The following is a 20,075-nucleotide window of genomic DNA, read 5'->3' on the forward strand; positions in this document are numbered from 1 at the left end:
ACTGATCACTGTGTTCCAAGGTATCTAATATTCATTGCAAATAACATTCACTTGGCCACTGGAAAGAAATCAATCATAAATTCTTCTAGGCCTCATAGTCTTAAATCACTTGGCTTTTGCAATGGGTAGATCTACAAAAAACAAGAGCCCTCTTGGTCAACTTTATCACTGGAATATGGAGTTTTTCTTGATTATTCTTCTCTTCAAGTAAATTTTTAGTGATCTTTATTTCTTTGTAGATGTCCTAGTCAAACATTAGAGACACGTACTCTAATAACTCTCATAAGCTTTGCTACAAATATAGTTATACCCACATGAATTACTTTTCTGAGCTTGGATTTTCTCTACCTTCTCCCTGCTCCTTTCTTTTTGCTCATTTTATTTTAAATTAAATATATATTTTTAAATTAAATATATATATTTCAAGCATATTCATCATTTTCTAAGCAATTTCTAATTTTAATCTGTATTCACCCCTCCTATTTTCTTAAACTTCAGTTCTATATTCATTAAGTTTTCGATCTCAGAGACAAGTTGATTAACTCACTCTTGTTGAATACAAGCATCTTCAGACTGCTAGTCTTCTGCATGCACCAAAGGCTAGAGTATCAACACACAAGTCCAGGGTCACAGAACCAAGGTTCAATAGTCAAACTCAATATATAATATTACCAAGTTTCATTTCCTTATTTGTAAAATGCATATAGCATTAGCATTTCCCTAATGAAGGCAAAGATTAAACAAGGTAACATGAAAATAAGAAACAGCATATGCTACACTATACACACTCCATAACTGATACCTGCCTCAGGTAAAGATATTGGGGTGACTGGACAGTGCTAGCATTTAGAACCTTGGCCTTAATTCATGAACCTGATACATCATGTTCTGACTGAATTACTCAAGAACCTTGAGACTACGATTTTATGTTTCTATACCACCTGTGCCAGATGGAAAAGTCACCTTTTATAAGGCACACTAAAGGAAAGCAGAGTGGGAACAAACATATTACAAAGCAACACTGACTTGGGCTCTCCTCGGGATTCTGTTTAAGCCATCTCTTTCAACAAAGGAAGCAAAAATCCAAGATAGGATTGAGAGCTTCCTCTTCTCCACATAAAGATACTGTTGCTAATTACTTGAAGGCAGATGGCATTAAACTAAAAGCAAACAGATGGACCGCTGATGTTAAAGGATAAATATGTGTCTGCTATACAATATCTAAATTAAAATTCTGTAGTTGATGTGTTACATTTGTGTGGCTTGGTCTTCTTGTGGAACTCCTAACAGTGGGATCAGGCACTGCCTCCGACTCTGTTGTCTGCTGTGGGGATCTTTTCCTCCAACCCACTTATATCCAGCCTTGATTTGAGAGGAGGTACCTAGTCTTACTGCGACTTACTATGCCATGGCTGGTTGACATCTGTTACGAGAAGCTTTTTCTTTGAGAGGAGCCTTCCTGCCCGCCTGGTTCCAGATCCGCATCAGTCCCAAATAAACACACAGGAGGCTGTATTCATTATGAAGCTGTTGGCCTTGTTTGTCTCTTACTGGCTAGCTCTGCCTTAAGTAATTACCCCATAATTATTAATCTAAGTATGTTTCTTACCGGAGAATAGTTCCCGGCGTCCTACCCCCATGGCATCACATGTTGACTCTCTTGTGTTTCCCCTTCCCAGAATCCTCCTCGACTCCTAGTCCCTCCTATCTAGGTTTTCTATTGGCCAGACAGTACTTTATTGACAAATGCACAGGCAAATAACAGGACTTCCCCAACAGACATCCACAGGAGGCCTGTCCTTTTCTGAAGAGAAACAGAGAAGGAGTTGATGGGGGGAGGGGGGACTGAGGAGAGAGGGGGAGAGAAAAGTGAGGTCAGGATGTGAAAAAATTGGATGGATGGATGGATGGATGGATGAATGGATAGTTGGAATAGATTGAATGATTTTTTACTTGATTATGAAATACATCAAGGAGGCTCAGGTGTTGAAGGCTTGGTCCCCAGTTGGTAGATGTAGAAACCAAAGGGTGACTGAAACCTAAAAGGGTTGATCTATTGATCATTGATGGGTTCATAATTTAATGGTGCTCTTAGGAGGTGTAGGAAGTGGGACCTGATTACAGGAAGAAGGTCACTGGGGGCATATCTTCTGAAAGGTAGCTCCAACCTTGTCCCTCCCTCTCTGTGTCTTCCCCCATCTTTCCCTCTCTCTCCTTTCATTCCTTCCTTCCTTCCTCCTCTTCCTCTGCTTCTTCCTGGTTGTTTTGAGATGAACTGGAAGAGGAGAGTTCTCTGCATGTGGAGTTCACATAACGGTAGACATGGGCAAGTGTGTGTGAGATGCTGGTACTCCACTGGACTTCTCTTTGTTCCTCTTTCATTCTACCAAGATCACAGTTCATGACTGTACCACCCACATCCACAGAAGATCTTTTCTCCGTAGTTCATCCTCTACGGAAATCTACTCACAGACATATCCAGACATAGGCTTTACTTGTTTCCTAGGCTAATCTAAATTCAGTCAAGCTGACATTGGAGATTAACCAAGATAGATAAATGATGATACATAGATAGATAGATACATACATACAGACAGACAGACAGACAGACAGACAGACAGGGCAGACAAACAGATAAATGATAGATACCTAGATGCACAGATAGATGAGATATTGATGCTTAGACAGAAAGACAGACAAATAGATAGAATGATGCTAGAATCATCTCCTGTCTTGGCATACAGTCTGACAGTACCAAGGACAACCTCCAAAAGATACCTATAGGAAATAGGCTACACAAGCTATATATAGTCCAGGTAGGAAACAGAAATGATCAAATTACTTAACTTTTCTTAAATTCAAATTTAACTGGCCATTCTGTGTTTTCCTTTATATAGGACTTCCCTCAGAATTATCAGATTGTATGTATCAAATAGATTATAAATACAGAGAAGTCACCAATATGAAATATGGGATGGCCATGTTGATGGGCCAAGGTTCCTGCCAGGGTAAATATTTTCCTGCCTACCAACTCTGCCAATTACTTGTTAAATATTAATGAAGTAAATTCTACAGCCATAGTCATGAGCAAAATTAAAGTTCTTATTCATGTGGATCTACTTCCTCTGGAAGGAGAAAAACAGTAAGCATTAAACTATGTATAATCGCCCTGTCAAGAAGTGAAGCTAGAGTGACAAACATTTACAGGGTTAGTACTGCTGACAGAGAACAGAGAGGGAAAGCTGGTAAGCTGTGCTCAAGCAAGGAACTGAAGGGATAATGAGGATGTGACCCAAGAGGACACAGGGAAACAGGAAGCGCCGTGAGACACTGAGTGTGAAATATAAAACTAATTAGTGACTGCTATCGTGGATTTCACTCTCTGTGTATAGACTGGGGATGAATACACACAAGGATGTGAAAAATATCTAAGAGTCATGATTTTTTTTCTCAACAGAAAATTAATGCAGCTCTCTGTGGTGGGAGAGCATAAAGTCAAAGTGAGAAGTTAGGAGAGATAAGACAGAAGAGAAGGCAGGAAGCTGCTGTGTGGATGGCAACCCCCTAGTGCTGCCTGGGAAAGACAGTAAAAGATAAGCCTGGGGTGGGGGGATAGCCAGGGAGCACTAGAAAGCAAAGCAAAATAAACACATTACAATGCATTGTCATTCATGTGACTCAGCAGCGAAGCAGGAAGGGGGAGGGGAGTCTATGCAAAAAATAAGTAACAGAAGAACTGCTGAGATGATATGTGAAGGAAGGTGTAATGTTCTGGAACTCTGAGTAAGGATGACACTGCAAAGCACTAAGAGTATTTGGAGAAGTCCAAGAAAAACGCATTAGTGCTTTGTGTTCTCTCATTCGAGATGCAACTCTCTCCTTTTTTCATTCTTCTTATCTCTTCTTTGTTTTAATGCTGACTTCCTTCCTCAAGACTCAGCTGTCTCCAAGATCTAAACACATTCACTGAACATAAACAGAACGCCAACCCATTTCATTCATCCAGGCTGAAGATAAACTGAATTAGTTAACAGAGTAAGCCTTAACAACATGACACTCACCCTCCTCCTCCTAAGGCTAGATGAGTCCTGTTACCCACAGGGGAACCTCAAGATCCACTCTGATTTGTTCTACCTACACGGAGGAGAACTTCAAGTGTGCACATGCACCCAACTCTACCTCCAAAATGTGATCCTCCAAAATGTGATCCTCACTCCCATCCCACATCCTTCAAACAAAGTTCCACTCATTGAGGATTCCGTAGATTACAGCAGAAGTTTCATAATGACTTGGCTACAACTAGACTGCTTCCTATTTATTTCATTCATTCTCTTCTTGTCTAAGGGTGATCTTCTTAAAACAGAAATGATTATATAGCTACCATATTTACCAAGCTGATACTGTCCCAGATTTCCCAGCCTACATGGTTTGTTTGTTTGTGAGACAGAGTATCCCAAGCTAATCTCAAAGTCACTATGTAGCCAAGAATAACTCTGAATTTGTAATACTGGGTAGGAGTCTTGATTGGGTACATTTTCTCTACCAGTTAAAAATGTAGAGGCAAGAAAATATTTAGACTGGAGTGAGGAATTATGCTGGTTTAGTAAAGAGGTGGATGTAGGTTCTCCTCCAAGATCACTTCCTGCACTATTCCTGGACACTTATCTAAGTGTCTAATGCCGAGCATGATTTCCCTCTTGTCAAGCACATCTCAAGTACAATTAGAGATGTGCTTGTTACTATCATGATATTCATGTCACTAGTCTACCTCCAGTCAAGGGAAAAGGCCTCTGGCCTTTTGTTTTAGGCTGCCAGGCATTAGTATCAGGTCTAGAGGATGAGGATAGAGCCAGAAGTTTGCCATGTTGAAACTTTGTCATCTTTATTATCTATCTGTGGCCCCTGTCTCCCTGTCTGTCTGCCTATCAGACCTGTCTAAGTCCTTGTCCCCCGTGTTATCATCCTTCTGTCCCCACGTCCTGAGTGCTGTGGAACTACAAACATGTGTCCATCAAGCCCGGGGCTTCTTGCGTGCTAGACAAGTACTTTTGCAAATGAGTTACATCCCCATCCCTAGCCTAAACGCTGCCCTTTTACCTCCACACGGCCCTGGCTGCACAGCCCACAATTTACGTTCTAGTCATGATGGAATCCTGGTCTCCCAGACCTCTGCACAGCCAACTCTCCCCTGCACAATTCAGCTTGCTTTTTTTCCTCTAGCATTCGTTCAGGCAGTCAGGAAGTTGACCCACTTACAACTTCCAGAGGGAAAAATGGCAACGCGATACCAACCTATAGTCTCACGCTTTTGAAGCTGAAGCAGGAAGATGTGAGTTGGAGGCCCTTCTGAGCCATACAGTAAGAACCTGTCTTGGAAAAAAAAAAAAAACAAGCCACCATCCCAGCACTTAAGAAACGGAGTCAGGAGAAGCACAACACGGAGGCCCAGCCTAGCTTACCGACTAAGACCTGGTCCTTCAAAGCAAGAAAACAAACAAGCAAGCAAGCCAAAATGTCCTGGTCTAAAAATATCTAAAGGCAACAAATGATAAAGAGTGCCAAGTTAGGTTTTAGGTGAAATTCCAGAGAATGGTACCAGGACCCTGTGACTAGAGGAGGGGAAAAAAAGAACAAAGATGAAATTGGACAACTGACATGACAGAGTAGATGAAAATACCCTTGTGGCCATAGGAGAAGTCCGAATATCCACTTAGGCGCAATTAGAAGTCATAGAGGAGTATTAGGCAGGGAATGAATCCTCACGTTAAAATCAAACTGTGTAGTAAATAGCAAGACTAACGTAATCCCATCTTCACTTTAAGCAGAATGAGTTGATCGCCTTACAAACTCTGACAAGGAGAAAGCACAGCAATGGCCCCACACTGCTGTCCCGCCTCCCTGACGCAGTCCATTTCCAGCTTTTACTTCTCTATTACTGTGGTACTCAGTCAGTGCTACCTAATGAGGATGCATGTGTGCATACTTCAAAGGGTGGATGCATTCTCCAATTACCAAACGAAGCTAAATTATTAACAATATCTGAAGCATGAAGACAAGATGTTTAAATAACTATGTCATCACCATTTAAAAACCCTTCAGGAACTAACAAATTTGACAGACAATAGCATTCAATGACCAGTTTCTTTATATGAAATAATTCACTGTTCAACAAATGATAATGGTAATAAAAAGAGTAAATCATATCTGACTTCAGGAAGATATTTGACACAAATAATCTACATCAGGATCTTAAGTGTTTGTTTGGGCAAAAATGCAATCAAAATGACTCAAAGCTGTATGTAAAACCAAAACTGCTAATTATAATTACAAATGGCCACACATCCTACTAGTGATACAAGCATCTTCCATGAATAAGGAGAATTACTGTTTCCAGATGTCTTTTTTTAAGGACATAGTCTCAAAGACAAAAGAAAGTATACAAATTATTTACTGATATACACATCCAAAGGAAGAAAATAGAAGGCAATGAATATTTGAGGAAAGGGTGAATAGAGGATTGAGAAAGTTTGTTGATGGAGAGGGTTGGGAAGGTGGCTGAGAGGGAAAAGTGACTGCTGAGCAAGTGTGAGGACCTGAGTTCGGATCCCCAGCACCCACGTGAAACCTGGACTCAAGCAACCCTAGACCTGGGAGGAGAGCCCAATGGACTCTAAGGACTTGGCAGTGGAGCCGAGATACTTAGCTCTAGACTCAGAGAGATCCAACGGGAAGAACTGAGGATAAAAAGACACCTAATATCAACCCCTGACCTCCACACATACATACACATGATCACACATGATATCAGAGCACCACTCCTCCCTCTCCACACTCACAGAGAGAAGTCAGGGATTAGAACCAGAAGACTGCTGGCTACTGGAGGAGCAAAGCCATAGGAGCGACGCGGAATGGGGCATAGCTCCATAAGTCACGGCAGAGCTTGCACCCCATGAAGGAGCCCTGCTGGATGGCTTCGGAGCACAAAGGAGGCATGACTGGATCCTTCACAGGATATCCATCAAACAGCACACTGGAAACACTGGCATGATGGATTAGTGGGGTATCTGTGGGAGCAACCCAGTATTGGACTGTAGATGCATTAGCCAATGGTTTCTAGGCTTTAAGTCAAGGATCGAGATCAGCGACCATCTCTTCATATGCTATCACTTCTCTGTGCTCAATGAGACAAACTACTTATCTCTATTTCCCAGTTGTAAAAGGACAATGACCAACCAGGATAGCCCCACTGCATTCTTACTTATGAGGTCACCCATTGATTCAGCAACTACTTCCTCTAATAAATAATGCTTTGGCTGCCAGCCTTCTCTGTCTACCTAGTCTTTTACTAATACGTCCAAGAACTTACCAGCCAAAGGTCTAACCTGTCCTACAACAATATTATGCAAAATGTGGCAAATTTGATGTAATCATCACACGATAATTTCCATTCTTTGAAGAGGAGGAGCTCTTTCAAACAAGCAGGTTTTAAGATCTAAAGTAGCTTAGTGTGGAGTTTAAGACATCTATTAGAAATTTCAAGAATACAGTTAGATCCAGCAATTAGTTCACTGCTAGTATACAATCCCACTGTCAGAGAGTCTGGGAAACAGAGTCTTCATCCAGTGACTGATGGAATCAGAGGCAGACACCCACAGCTAAACCCTGAGCTAAACTCCTGGAACCCAGTGTCATAAAGGGAGAACTGATAAGCAAAAGAGTTAAGACTGGGCTGGTTTAACCCACAGAAACAGTTGACCTGAGCAAGGGGGAGATCTTGGATCCCAGATTGATGGCTGTGTGGAAAGCATGGGACTGACCCAGACCCCCTAAATGTGGGTATCAGTAAGGAGGCCTAGGTAATCTATGGGGCCTTGGATACTATTTATCCCTAGCATACAAATAGACTTTGAGTGCCCATGCCACAATGAGGGATGCTCTCTCAGCCTGGACTCTTGGGGGAGGGCCTAGGTCCTGCCGTGGATGAAATGACAGACTCTGGAGATCCCCCATGGAGAGCCTCACTCTCCCTGGGGACTAGAGTGGAGATTGGGTGGGGAGCTGGTGTGCCTGGTGGGGAGGGTGGGGGAGGAGGGAAGGGAGAGAGAGCTGGAATTGAAATGTGAAACAAGCTTGTTTCTAACTTAAATTTAAAAAAGGGAAGAGAAAAAAAGTAAAACAAACACAACAGATTTCATTTTTAAACCTGTAAGACTTAGTGAGGTAAAGTTTAAGACACAAATAAAAAGAAGAGAAGGAGAATTAAGATTTGCACCAGGACTTTCGAGTAAGCGCTAGAAGAAAGGAGGAAATGCCCGCTGAATAAACACCCAACAGTGGCCAGTTAATAAGGATGGAGGACAAAGGATGAAAGTCAGAGTCCCGGAAGCCAAAGGGAAAACACCTTCTAAAAAAGTGAGCATGCGTCACTTGCTTGCTGACAGAGCAGTTAAGATAAGATGGAAAACCGGACGCTGGCTTAGGCATTGTGGACAGGGTCAGAGATGTTGCTAAGAGGGGGTCTTTAAGGAAGCACGGGAAGAGCCCACTGCATCAAACTCAAAAGAGAGTAGAAGGAGAGAAATTGTGGACAGTCACTGCAATGAGTTTCCAAGATGTCTTCAGACTTCAAGAAGGAAAGGGGAAAGCAAGTAGAAGGCAATGGAAACATATTCAAGTAGTGTTGAGGTGGGTATAAGGGATGGGAGAGGTAACCGTATCAATGCGTTGACAGGAGCAATCAAAGCTAATAAACATGTGGGAAACAAACGAGAGTACAGCAGTAGATTCTGAATATTAAAAATGTCACTCAACGCAATAGGAAGAAAGGCAAAGTAAGAAAGGCTATATGGGGTAGAAGCCTTTCCAACTTTTCTGCTATGGCTTCTCTCCCCTCCTCTCTTCACCTTCTTTAGTCCCCTTTCCTCCCTTCCCCTCTTTTCCTCCCCACTTCTCTTTTCCTTCCTTTTTCTTTCCTTCTCCATTGTTTGAAACACTCATGCCCAGGTTGGTGTAGACCCCATGGCAATCTCACTCGTGCCTCTGATCTCCCGTGTGATAGAATTAAAGCCCCATGCCCTGCTGTGATGGCTTTCATTCTCCCCATAAATTGAGAACGACTTCAGTTGGCACACAAGACTGAAAGCGATGTTTTTGCTTTGAGAAAAGAGACTGTGGAATAAAATGAACATCAAGGAATGTGGACATGTTAATGGACAGGGTCCATGGTCACCCCTGCAGGAGCTAATGATGGTGTGCAAGCTTCAGTGAGTGGTTATCTCTAGTTGTGTTTGGCTGGCCAAGAGGAGCATAGAGTAAGAGGAAAATGCAAGAAGACATCGCCTTTGTCCAAGGCAGTATAATCAAGTAAAAGTAGAGAATGACCATAATGTCGGTCAATAAAGCAAACAGAAGAATGGAGATGTGAGTGGTTGATATAAAAACAAAAATGATGACAAAGGAGATCAGAGAATCAGTGCAGAAGTGATTGCGAGAGGGATCTGGGGAAAGCTGCTAAGATTACACTGTGCCTGAAATCACAGGGCAGCGACAGCTTCTCATAATGATAAGGAATGAGGGATGGTCACCACGTGGATAGTAGCAAGAATAGAGAATGCAAGGTTCCTGGATCCAAAGGACACTGGTCATATGGTTAGCACTGTAGAAGCATCATCTCGATGGTTAATTTAAATGTTGAGTTGACTGGAGTTAATTATGCTATATGCATAGAAGACATTACTTCTGGGAAATTCTGTGAGGGCATTTTTGGAAAACATTAGCATTTAAGATGGTGAGCTGTGTAAATCCCACGGTTGGATGGGCATCACCCAGTCCCCTACCGCCTGAACGGAATCAAAAGGGGGAGAAGGAACAACAGCTCTTCCTTGAGCTAAGTCATGTCTTCTACCTTCAAACATCAGCAGCACTAATTCTTCTCAGGCTTTGTAGAGTTAGACAGGGATTTACACAACTATCCCAAACATCCACCACACATTCTCAGATCCTGTGGTTGGGATTAAATTGCCCTTGGGCATATTTTGCTTTCTATAGAAAATGAATAGCAAGACATAGTCCCCAAAAGTCATATGGGCTAAATCCTATAATAAGTCCCTCAATACTGGTCCATATCGACTAGAGACCTTTGTAATTATTTTTGTTGTGACTGTGTCCCTGAAATTATCAATACTAGAAATCAGTGTTTGGGGATGAAAGGGAGCAGAGGCACTAACTTTCAGGGAATTAGAAGAGAAAACTCATGCATTATCTGTCAAGGGACTGTCCAACCTAGTGAAACAGAAGCAAGCATATAGATTTAATGAAATCGAGTAAGTTCTGAAATAAAAATATGAACTGAGCACCCTGGATTCACTGAGGAAAAAAGTGAGTTCTCAATGGGTATCAAGTAGATGAAGGAAATATACTGTGTGTTTGCTGAGTACAGTGAGTTAAATGTCAGGTTCCTTCAAAAGATATGTCTACATAAAATCTGTGACTATGATATTACTTGAAAGACTATTTTTGTAGTTATACCTAAAATCACAATCACAAGCTAAGAAACACCTGGCTTCAGAAGAATGAAGAAAGCTGTCTCCACAACATCTATTGGTGGGACTGGAGGTCTGGTGACACACATATTTTGATATCCACAGATGTAAGGAAATTATTTGTTATATTAAGCCACTCAGTTACACAATTATGCTATGGGAAGAAAAGGTCTCATAAAGACATTTTAACTGAATGCTGACAGAAAGGCAGAGATTTGCAAAGGTAACAGTTTTGCAGTGTGAAGTATGTCGTTTCAGATTATTCATGCAAAGGAGAAGAAGTGTACTAAACTTGGGACTCCAGAATGTAAAACCAGGTGTATGCCCAACAGTTCATTTCTTGCATAGCAAATCTAGAAATTTGGTTTTTATGTTTAAGACTTCCACGAAGTGCCAATCACATTTCATAAGCTAACTACAGGGATAAAGAAAATGTGTATGCCTGGTGTACAAAGAAGTGGAGGTGCCTGATTTCTCAATGAAAAATAGTGCAATTTAAGCTTCTTACTTCAAGGAAAATCTGTTCCGTGAAACACTTCAGTAAATAGACCCAAGCTCTATTTGACTATTTTCCTTTCTCACACCTGTACATGCCTCAATCCCTTTCCCACCCCCAGTACACACAGACACATACATTTTGCAATTGAAGAATGCAGCCTTGGGGCCAGGGAGACAGCTCTGGAGTTAAAGCGCTTGCTATACAGGCATTAGGCCCAGAGTTTCAGTTCTTAGAACTCACATAAACACCAGACAGACATGGTAGCCTGCCTGTAATCCAAGCTAGGAAGGTGGAGACAGGGAATCCGAGGATCAAGAGACGAAGCACATTGATGAGTTCTGATCTCAACTGAGAGACGACCCTGTCTCATTAAATTTAATAGAAACCAAGAAAGATTCTCACCTCAACCTTGAAACTTCACATGCAAGCGCACTCACGTGCACACATATGCTCACAGAAATGGAAAATTGTACATATTCACGCACACAAGCACAAAAAATAGAAAAGATTACAACCTTGACAAAAAGACTCAATCCAGCAGTCTCTACTAGAGTGTCTCACTCACCGTCATATCCAGCCTGACCCCCGCCACCCAGTCCTCTGTCTGCTGATTTTAAACACAGTCGTTGCTCCTATACTCACCCAGAATCAAGACTAAACAAACACCCATTCCAAATTGTTCATCACAGTCTTCACACTCATGAGAGCAAGCCCTAGGGTTTTCCAAAAACAACTGCATTGGGTTATTGGCTAGTTTGTTGGTGGACCTAATCTCAAAGAGCACATTAACTGAAGGCATTTATCAAGGCTTCTTCTGGACTGGTCTGCAAACACATTCAAAGAAAAATAAAGTTCTATAACTTTTCTGTTCCTAAGTTTTTTCACCCCCCCCCAGACCTAAAAGCTGGTATCAAAATTAGTCTTACTGTAGAGTATTATGTAAAGGTTTCACAGTTTCCTTGAAAGAACTCAATGGGTTTAACAGTTAAAATTAGTTTGCTACATTAAATTTTATTCAGATACATTGAAAAGGTTCAGTAAAGGGGGAAAAGAGGTCAATGTCTATTTAAAAAGCAGTTTGGCTTGAATAGAGAGGCAAATTGTAAATTGCAGGGTTCAGTCAGAAAAGCAATTCAGTGGTAAAAACCAATTCATCATGAAGGAGCAGGGCTGGGCTGGGAATTCAAATGAGCTGAGTAGTTAGTCTAACAAGAGGAGAAAGAGGGACAACCGGTGCTGAGACTTCGTTACCCAGGTAACACTTACGGTAGGAAACGGAACACTACAGGGTCTTTGTCCAAAGAAAGAGAAGATCAGAAATGGTTTGCTATGTATGATGGCTACAAATTCTTCTTTTCACATCTCATTTGTTCAGAGAAGGACAAATAAATAAGGAATGGTATCATATATGTGGATGGATGGATGGGCAGATGGAGAGGAAAGAAGGATGGAGAGATGGGAGGAGGGAGGGGAGAGGGAGGAAGTGAGGGGGAGAGGGAGGGAGGGAGGGCAGATAAATGGATGATAGAGAGGGATGGGGAGGAAAAGGGGAGGCCTGAGTCCATAAAGAAACAAGCTACAAAGCAACTGCTTCTCAAACACGGATTTGTATTTCAAGTGACAAAGCAGATTTAGCATCCAGTATCATCTGAGCCTCTGCAGAGAAAGATCTCAGATAATGACCATAGTGTGTCTGATCAAGGGCCACATGAGGTAGCAAGCACAGAACACATCATTGTTCCGAGATCATAAAGGGACTTCTGAAGTGAGTTTCTACAAGGAAGGAAAAGTAAACATTATGTACGGCAGCCACAGAATATGAAGGAAAGAGCAAGCCTTCAAAACCCGCTCCTTCAGTAACGGCCTCTTAACTGGGGTATTCTGTTTCTCAACTGTAGAGTTCTTTTTTTATTCCCCTTAATTTCTGTTCATACCACCATCTTAACATTAAAATCATTGTGTTTCCCAGTAAGTGAAACGAGGGTGAGAATTCCTTTATTCACTAGTTTTCCCGACTCTTCTCCTAAGTCAAAGACATTCTATTGTAAATCGACATGTGAAAATATATGAACATTGCAGTCACTAACGCAATTTTAATTTTGAGATTTTACCAAATTTTAAGGTTTCATCAGCTTTAGAAATCAAAGGAAAAGCTTACTGAAAAACCCCTTCACGTGTATTCCCAGGGATTGGGGCAGAGTTTGCTTTGTTAACGGCCATATATTGTACTAATTTCATGGAGATGATAAAAGTGAGGGCTAAGCGCTCCTGTCAGAGAAGACAGTGTGTACTAACGACACAACAGCATTCTGCAGTGTGTATGTGCTTCTAAGCGTACCATGAGAATACTTACAACCCATCTGTCAATGTAAAAGGTGACGAGAGAAAAGGAAATTAACACCCCATAAATGAGTCCCATCTCCCTTACAATATATTTCACTATTAAGACAAACTTAGAGCAAAGGAGTGGGAATTGTAAACATTCCCTACTCAAAGAGAGGGGAAAACTTCCTTGAGCTACAGGAAACTTAGACTTACTTTCACAGTTATCTCAAGTAACCAAAGAAATAACTATGTCATACACACAGAGATTATATAATTAATTTTAAAAATAAATTGAGCTAAGAGACATGTAGAAGCCTTCCCAGATGTCTGAGATACTGAGACTATACCAAGATCTGATTGTGGTGCTTACCACCTGTGATTTTATCAGACCATTTCTCAAGTCAAAGTGCTTTCTGCAATATACTGAATGCCAACGCAAGAAGCAAATGAAATAACAGAGTGAATATTCAAGTAACTAAGTAACTACATAAATACATGCCAACACACTTAGAAATATATATATATATACACACACACACAAATTTTCAACAGAAAATAAATGCTGTACACAATGCTGCCTCTAGAAGTAAATGCGTGAGTAATCTTATGGCACGTAACACACTCGTGGAAAGTGTTATATAACAAATCCTAAGACATGCATTACACTCACAGGAAGTATTGCATAGCATCTGTGTTATCTGTGGTGGTGACCTTCACCTCCTTGATTCAAATAATGCTCAGAAAAATGTCCCAGTCTACAATAGTGCTTGACCAGCTCTTTGCCTCCAGATTGAGAATGCCAATGGGCAAGCTAAAGGCAAACCCCTCCACAGTGGTAATCTTAGGAGCCTAGAGTTTCCCTCTAAATGAAGCAAGTGGGTACCACTCAGCTTGAACCCCAATATCTGTCTCTGGGTTTTTCGTACTACACAGACCAACTGTGAATGAGTCGAGGAAGAACAATGCATTTTATGTCTTCCCACAGGAGACTACGAGGTCTGTGCTAACGACGCCACACCAGCAATATCGAAAGATCAGGAAGACCGCGCCATGGACACAGGTTAACCCCTGGGAAACAAAAAGGCTCCCATTTTCATGCTTTTCCCACTTTAATGTGTACATAAATACCCTAAAGATATTAAGTGCAGATGATTCCGATTTAATAAGCTGGAGCCGATCTGATAGCCTTCATCTCTAACATACTCAGAAATATGTGTTGCTAGTTTCTGTCTCTCACTAGAGAAACATAGTTGACAAGCTGGCCTACCTTCAAATGAATTATTCTTTCTGAGTGATGCCGAAAGAGAGATGGACCAAGAGAGGGGATATTCTTTCCCTCAAAGGTCACTCAAAGTCTCTCATAGTTGAATGAGATGCAAAGTGAGAGAAGGGTCTTTAGCTGGCCCAGATTTAAGTATGAACGGCTCTGCTACTTAGTCCTATATGACAGCTAGGGATTATGTAAACACCTGGTAGAAGAATACAAAAATAGCACCTAGCATTTAAGGTTAATGCCATGCATCCAGAAATATGCATTACATTTCGATTTGCTGTCTGGCTGCAAAGTCAGGGTGCAACATTAGATGGTCATTTAACTCAGGCTACCATCATGAACTAGGTATGGAGAGGTTGGTTTATCTAGCAGCCCTACATATAAGGTGTTAGGCACTCAGGCTTGAGAGATTCTCAAGTTTGAATTAGTCATTTGAAAGGCACTGTTCACAATAACAGAAATAGTAGACCTGCCACACTTTTGAGCTTCCCTTACCAAATGTCATGCTAGAAAAGAGTCCTTAACACGGCTGTGTTTATAGTTTTATAAACTAAGCTAGTGCAAAGCCCAGTTACGGTGCTTTGGAATAACACCTCACGTCTTAAGATTGGCAATGATGAACAATGGAGAAGGCAGTATTTACCAACCACTTAGGCAACTTAACTTTGTCTGGGAAGGGAGTAAGAGATTGGTTGGAGCTTTTAGAAGACACCTGCCTGAGAGCTAGTGTTTGAACTAAGTTTCAGTTTCCTGCAAGGAGCAAGACCAAGGTTAAAACATCACAAGAGACTCAGGGATAGCAGATTTTAAATAACAGTGCTCTCTGTCTCATATGAAGGCTCACCCAAAGAAATTTTGTGAAGGAAATCCTGAAATCAGCAATGTACTTTGAAGATGCTCTCTTCGCATAGCAAGGGGACCCAGATGGTTGCTTAATGAACTCACAAAGAGATGAGCCGTAGTGATTAGGCACAGGCAAATACCATCATTCAGCAACCCCTCTTTGAATGGCAGGCACAGGCATATACCATCATTCACCAATCCCTCTTTGCCTGGTAGAAGAAATCCTAAGATTTTGGATTCTATCCATTTTGGGATTTTCGAAGAAAACTACAAGAAATGACAAATTCCCACAACCAAAAATGCCACTTGGCCATTTTGAAATTCCCATCCACTAGGAATAAGGAGAAAGGAAAAATAGTCTTTGTTAGAGTAACTGGTCCTACTTCACCTAGTAAGACTAAGGATGACTGAATGCCCTGAGGGCTGGAAGGAGTGGGGGTGTGACCTGGTGCTCCCAAGCTTTCCTACTGCAGCTCTGACGGGCACAACTCTCAAGGCTACCCAGGCTTTAGGGACAGTGCCTTGGTTAAGGTCTCCTTCCTCTCAACAAATGATGCTACCAGCAAAATGCAAGAACTTGGAGCTGTTCTCAAAGTCACGTGCATCTGTGACTCTGCATTCCCTAGCAGAACCAACTAGTGCTGCCTTTACTTGAAAGGGTTTAGCTTGCTGCCCCCAGAATTATAATACTTCACTCGCATACATTTCAAGTAAATATATACATATATATATATTTATATATGTGGGTATATCATGTATTTATATGCATATAAACAAAGTACATGAAAGTATGAACACAATTTATTTTTAATTTCTTTTTTAATTTTCCCTCTTGGTGTGACTCCATACATAGAATCTTTTTGACAGACTGTAATGTAAGAGTCAGAAACCTTGGACCCAAACAACATTTGTGCCGTGACACAGATGTAACTGCTTGTCCCTAGCAAGTGATGAGTTATACAAACATACCCTTGGGTTTGCACACAGGCACAGAATGTGTGGCCTGTCTAAATCCCCTAAAGCTCTGTGTGTCCCGTGTTGTTTGTGCCCGTGACCATGCATATTTATCTAACGTAATACATGTGTGAGGCAAACTGAGCCAATATGGTCCTCTCTTGAGACTTTTCTCCTTCAGCAGAAACAGATTTGGGATGGTCGACGTTTCTTGAGAAAAAGTCTACAAAGACTAATACGGTCCTTGAAGTTGTCTTCTTCCTATCTGTCTTGAGGTTCAGGTTTTTAACAATGTTTCAAAACAGAGCTTCTCCGAATTTTCATCCGTCCCATAGAAATCCTTTACATTTAACAGGCAGAGTCAAGCACAGAGGTTTATATGCAAAAGAAACTATGGCACTGAGAACTATTAACGGTAATACTAGCCAGTATGTTCTAAAACTACCGAACAGTAATTCAAAACAATCTTAAAAATTAGTAACACCAATGATTACGTGATACACACAAAGTTTTCTTCCAAGTTATGTATCAATTTAAACATAAGTTTTTCTCCTGGGTGATAGTGGCATGTGTCTTTAATCCTAGCACTGGGGAGTCAGAGACAGGCGGATCTCTGTGAATTCAAAGCCATCCTGGTCTACAAAGTAAGTTCCAGGACAGGTAGGGCTGTTGTACAGAGAAACCCTGTCTCAAAAACAGCAATGACTTTTTCCAAGACAGGCACGGGGTATGCTCGTGTTATCCCAGTACTAGGGAGGTAGAGGCAAGGGGACCCTCGGGGTACGCTGACCTCACCAGTGAGCCCCAGGCCCCAGGGAAGATGCTGTTTCGAAGCAACAAACAAATGAAGGGAGCTAGCTCCTGAGCAATGGTGGCAACTGTTGCTCACTGGTCTTCACACGCATGTGTGTGTGCGCACAAGCATGTACACACAACTGCACACGCATACAACGGCACACATACACAAACACACACTCACTAACGCAGGCACACACATACAGAAGTATGTTTCCTATCTTCAGTTTGTCTTTTCAAGAAGCAGAAACTCTATCCCCATGTATATCCATCCCATGTATAGACTATGAACTGCAGTATTTGCCTCAGTTTTACAAAGGAGCTGATTAGTCGTTAGTCATAGCTAGCCAGGCTGCATTCAGCGGTGGATTTTGGAAAGCGGTTTTCTACTCTAAGTAATGGCAGCTCCGGCCCAATTTCCCAGCCATCACTCTTCCTAAAGAGCGTTGTGTACATGTGGTGAAGGACTTAATGCTGAGTGAAACCCGCAGAAGAGGAAGTTTAGAAAATCATCTGATGAATTCTCTATTTCTCCGCTTCTACTGTAAAAGCCATTTTAGAATGAAAACCCCGTCCGCAGTAGAAGTCTTTGTGGTTCCACAAACGAAGATATGTTGCACATTATACAGCACAATAGGGACATGAAATAAATCAAATACATAGATTCTTAAAAAGTGAATGAAAATAGAACCCCCTTCCTTGATCAAAAGACTTTAAACTATATATCCTATGTAGGACATCTGCTTGCAATTCTGATCTATGCATATCCAACTCAAACAGACCCCATATCACAAAATAATGTGTATGGCTGCAGCTTCCATATCTGCAGCAGAGAAAACAGAAAGCCTATATTAATTTAGAATTCTGAATATGTATATAGTGTAAGGAATATTTGTTTCACAAATTATTTCAGACCTATATTAAATTCCACTGACAATGTAAGTTCCACAGAAAGACATTCCTTTCTATATCTGCTCATTGCCCAAACAACATTCTATATTATTCTTTATAACAGAAGGGTGTTTATCATTAATTAGTATGGGTAGGTATGTTTAAAGCAGGAACCGAGTCTATAATCTCATTTAATTTAAAACCGTTGAAATGGCTTCTGTGTCATGGAGTATTTCTTGGAGCGCATGCTGGGAACTTCTTTGAAACTAGAAAGACAGTGTGCACGTCCACTCAAAACTGCCGGGTTCAAATGTCAGGGGCTGCCACCCCAAGCCAAAATTTCAGATAGGCCATACTAGTTGGGAAAGTCAGGGGCTGCCACCCCAAGCCAAAATTTCAGACAGGCCATACCAGTTGGGAATGTCTGAGTTTTGACAGCCTTCCATATCATTCTGCATTATCTTTTGCCACATTCTCTCTTTTCACTGCCATCTCAGAAGCCCAAGTGCTCTCTTGATGACCCTCTAAGGATGCTGTGTGCACACATGCTCCAGAAAAACACACGGGGAGCACCTAACTTCCACCCATCTGGGTTAACTTACTCTCCCCAGCCTCGTACCTCTGCTCCCACTTACTCATTTGTTAAAGGGTCGCATGCTCTAGAAACATGATAAATTTTACTTAGTTTACCTACTTTTAGGTGCAAGTGGCCAGTAGTACTAAAATTCCTAGCATTTCTTTGCAGCCAGTGAAGTGTATTCATTCAGGAATCTAATAATTCAGTTCTTAAATCCAATTCTGACTTGTAGCTAATTTTAACTATGCTATTAGGCTTCCCTCATCATGCATCTGCCGGTTACATTAGGAGAAATAACATATGCAAATAACGGAAAACAAGCTTAATAAAAGTATATTTTCTGAGCATTGAAAAACAAAGAATTCGTAATAAGAAAGTATTAAAATATGTAGTAAATAGCTGAAAACCCATATATATATTTTAAGTAACTGAATGATGAAAACCTCAACACTGCAGAATTGTAAGAGCAGTCTAGTTTACATCTTAAGTGATAATCACACGCACTTTTAATTATTGTAGGATTAACCATTTGAAATACGAGAAAGGGAGGAACGTGACATCGTGGGTAAAGAAGCAAAATGAAACCTAAAGTAAACACTTAGCTGGTTGTTGTGTGATACAAAATATGGTCATGATGTTCATCACTCAAAAGACAAGCATTTCAAACTCGTCACCCATGCATGAACCCACCTCCACGGTCCCTAGGAAAGCTTTCTAAATAAACGTAAGCAACTCAGCAAGTCTCGTGCGGGAAAACAAACATCCACTTTCTCTTCAACGCAAATGTCTTGAAAGCATGGCTCTCTTTCTCGCTGTCCACTTTGTTACCACAAGGCACTCCCGGCAGGGTCTAATTCTGGCTTTTGTCTAGACGACTAAAAGCCAGAGCATAGCCTCACTGGGTGCTACATCGCCCTCTGTTGGTTATCTGCGTGTTTCCTGTGCCCTTCCTCTGGAAACCCCCTCTTGTCCTGAAGACCGTCAACCACCCCCGAGGAGGCATTCTTTGTTCTTTTGGGGAAGGGGTGGATTCTGTTTTGTTTTATCGTTTTTTTAACGTGTGCATTTTCATAGACAGTGCACCCCATCTTTTTATTGTTGTCAAATGTCTGTCTCCACCCGGCCCCATGCTAAATACTGAGCCATGTAAATGTGTGTGGGCATGTGCTCGTATGTCTATATGCACATGCATGTGCATGCATGTAGGGGCTAAACGGCAATGCTGAGTCTTCTCAATTACCCCAGACTTCAATTTTGAGACAAGTTCTTTGACTGAAGCCAGGGCTCGTCAACTTAGTTGTACTGGCTGGGCAGAGACTTCCAGGGTTCCTCCTGCCAGTCTTCCCAGAGTTGCAATGACAGACTCACACCACAGTG

General features: G+C 41.5%; 1 protein-coding gene across 10 annotated transcripts in view; it reads right to left on the minus strand.

Moving 5' to 3' along the window:
- Window positions 1–20,075, minus strand: part of Gpc5 (glypican 5) — a 1,283,302-nt gene that overhangs the window by 1,189,677 nt on the left and 73,550 nt on the right. The window lies entirely within an intron of this gene.

The sequence above is a fragment of the Mesocricetus auratus genome, unplaced genomic scaffold (genome assembly GCF_017639785.1).
Source record: "Mesocricetus auratus isolate SY011 unplaced genomic scaffold, BCM_Maur_2.0 Super-Scaffold_2245, whole genome shotgun sequence".
Lineage (NCBI taxonomy): Eukaryota > Metazoa > Chordata > Mammalia > Rodentia > Cricetidae > Mesocricetus > Mesocricetus auratus.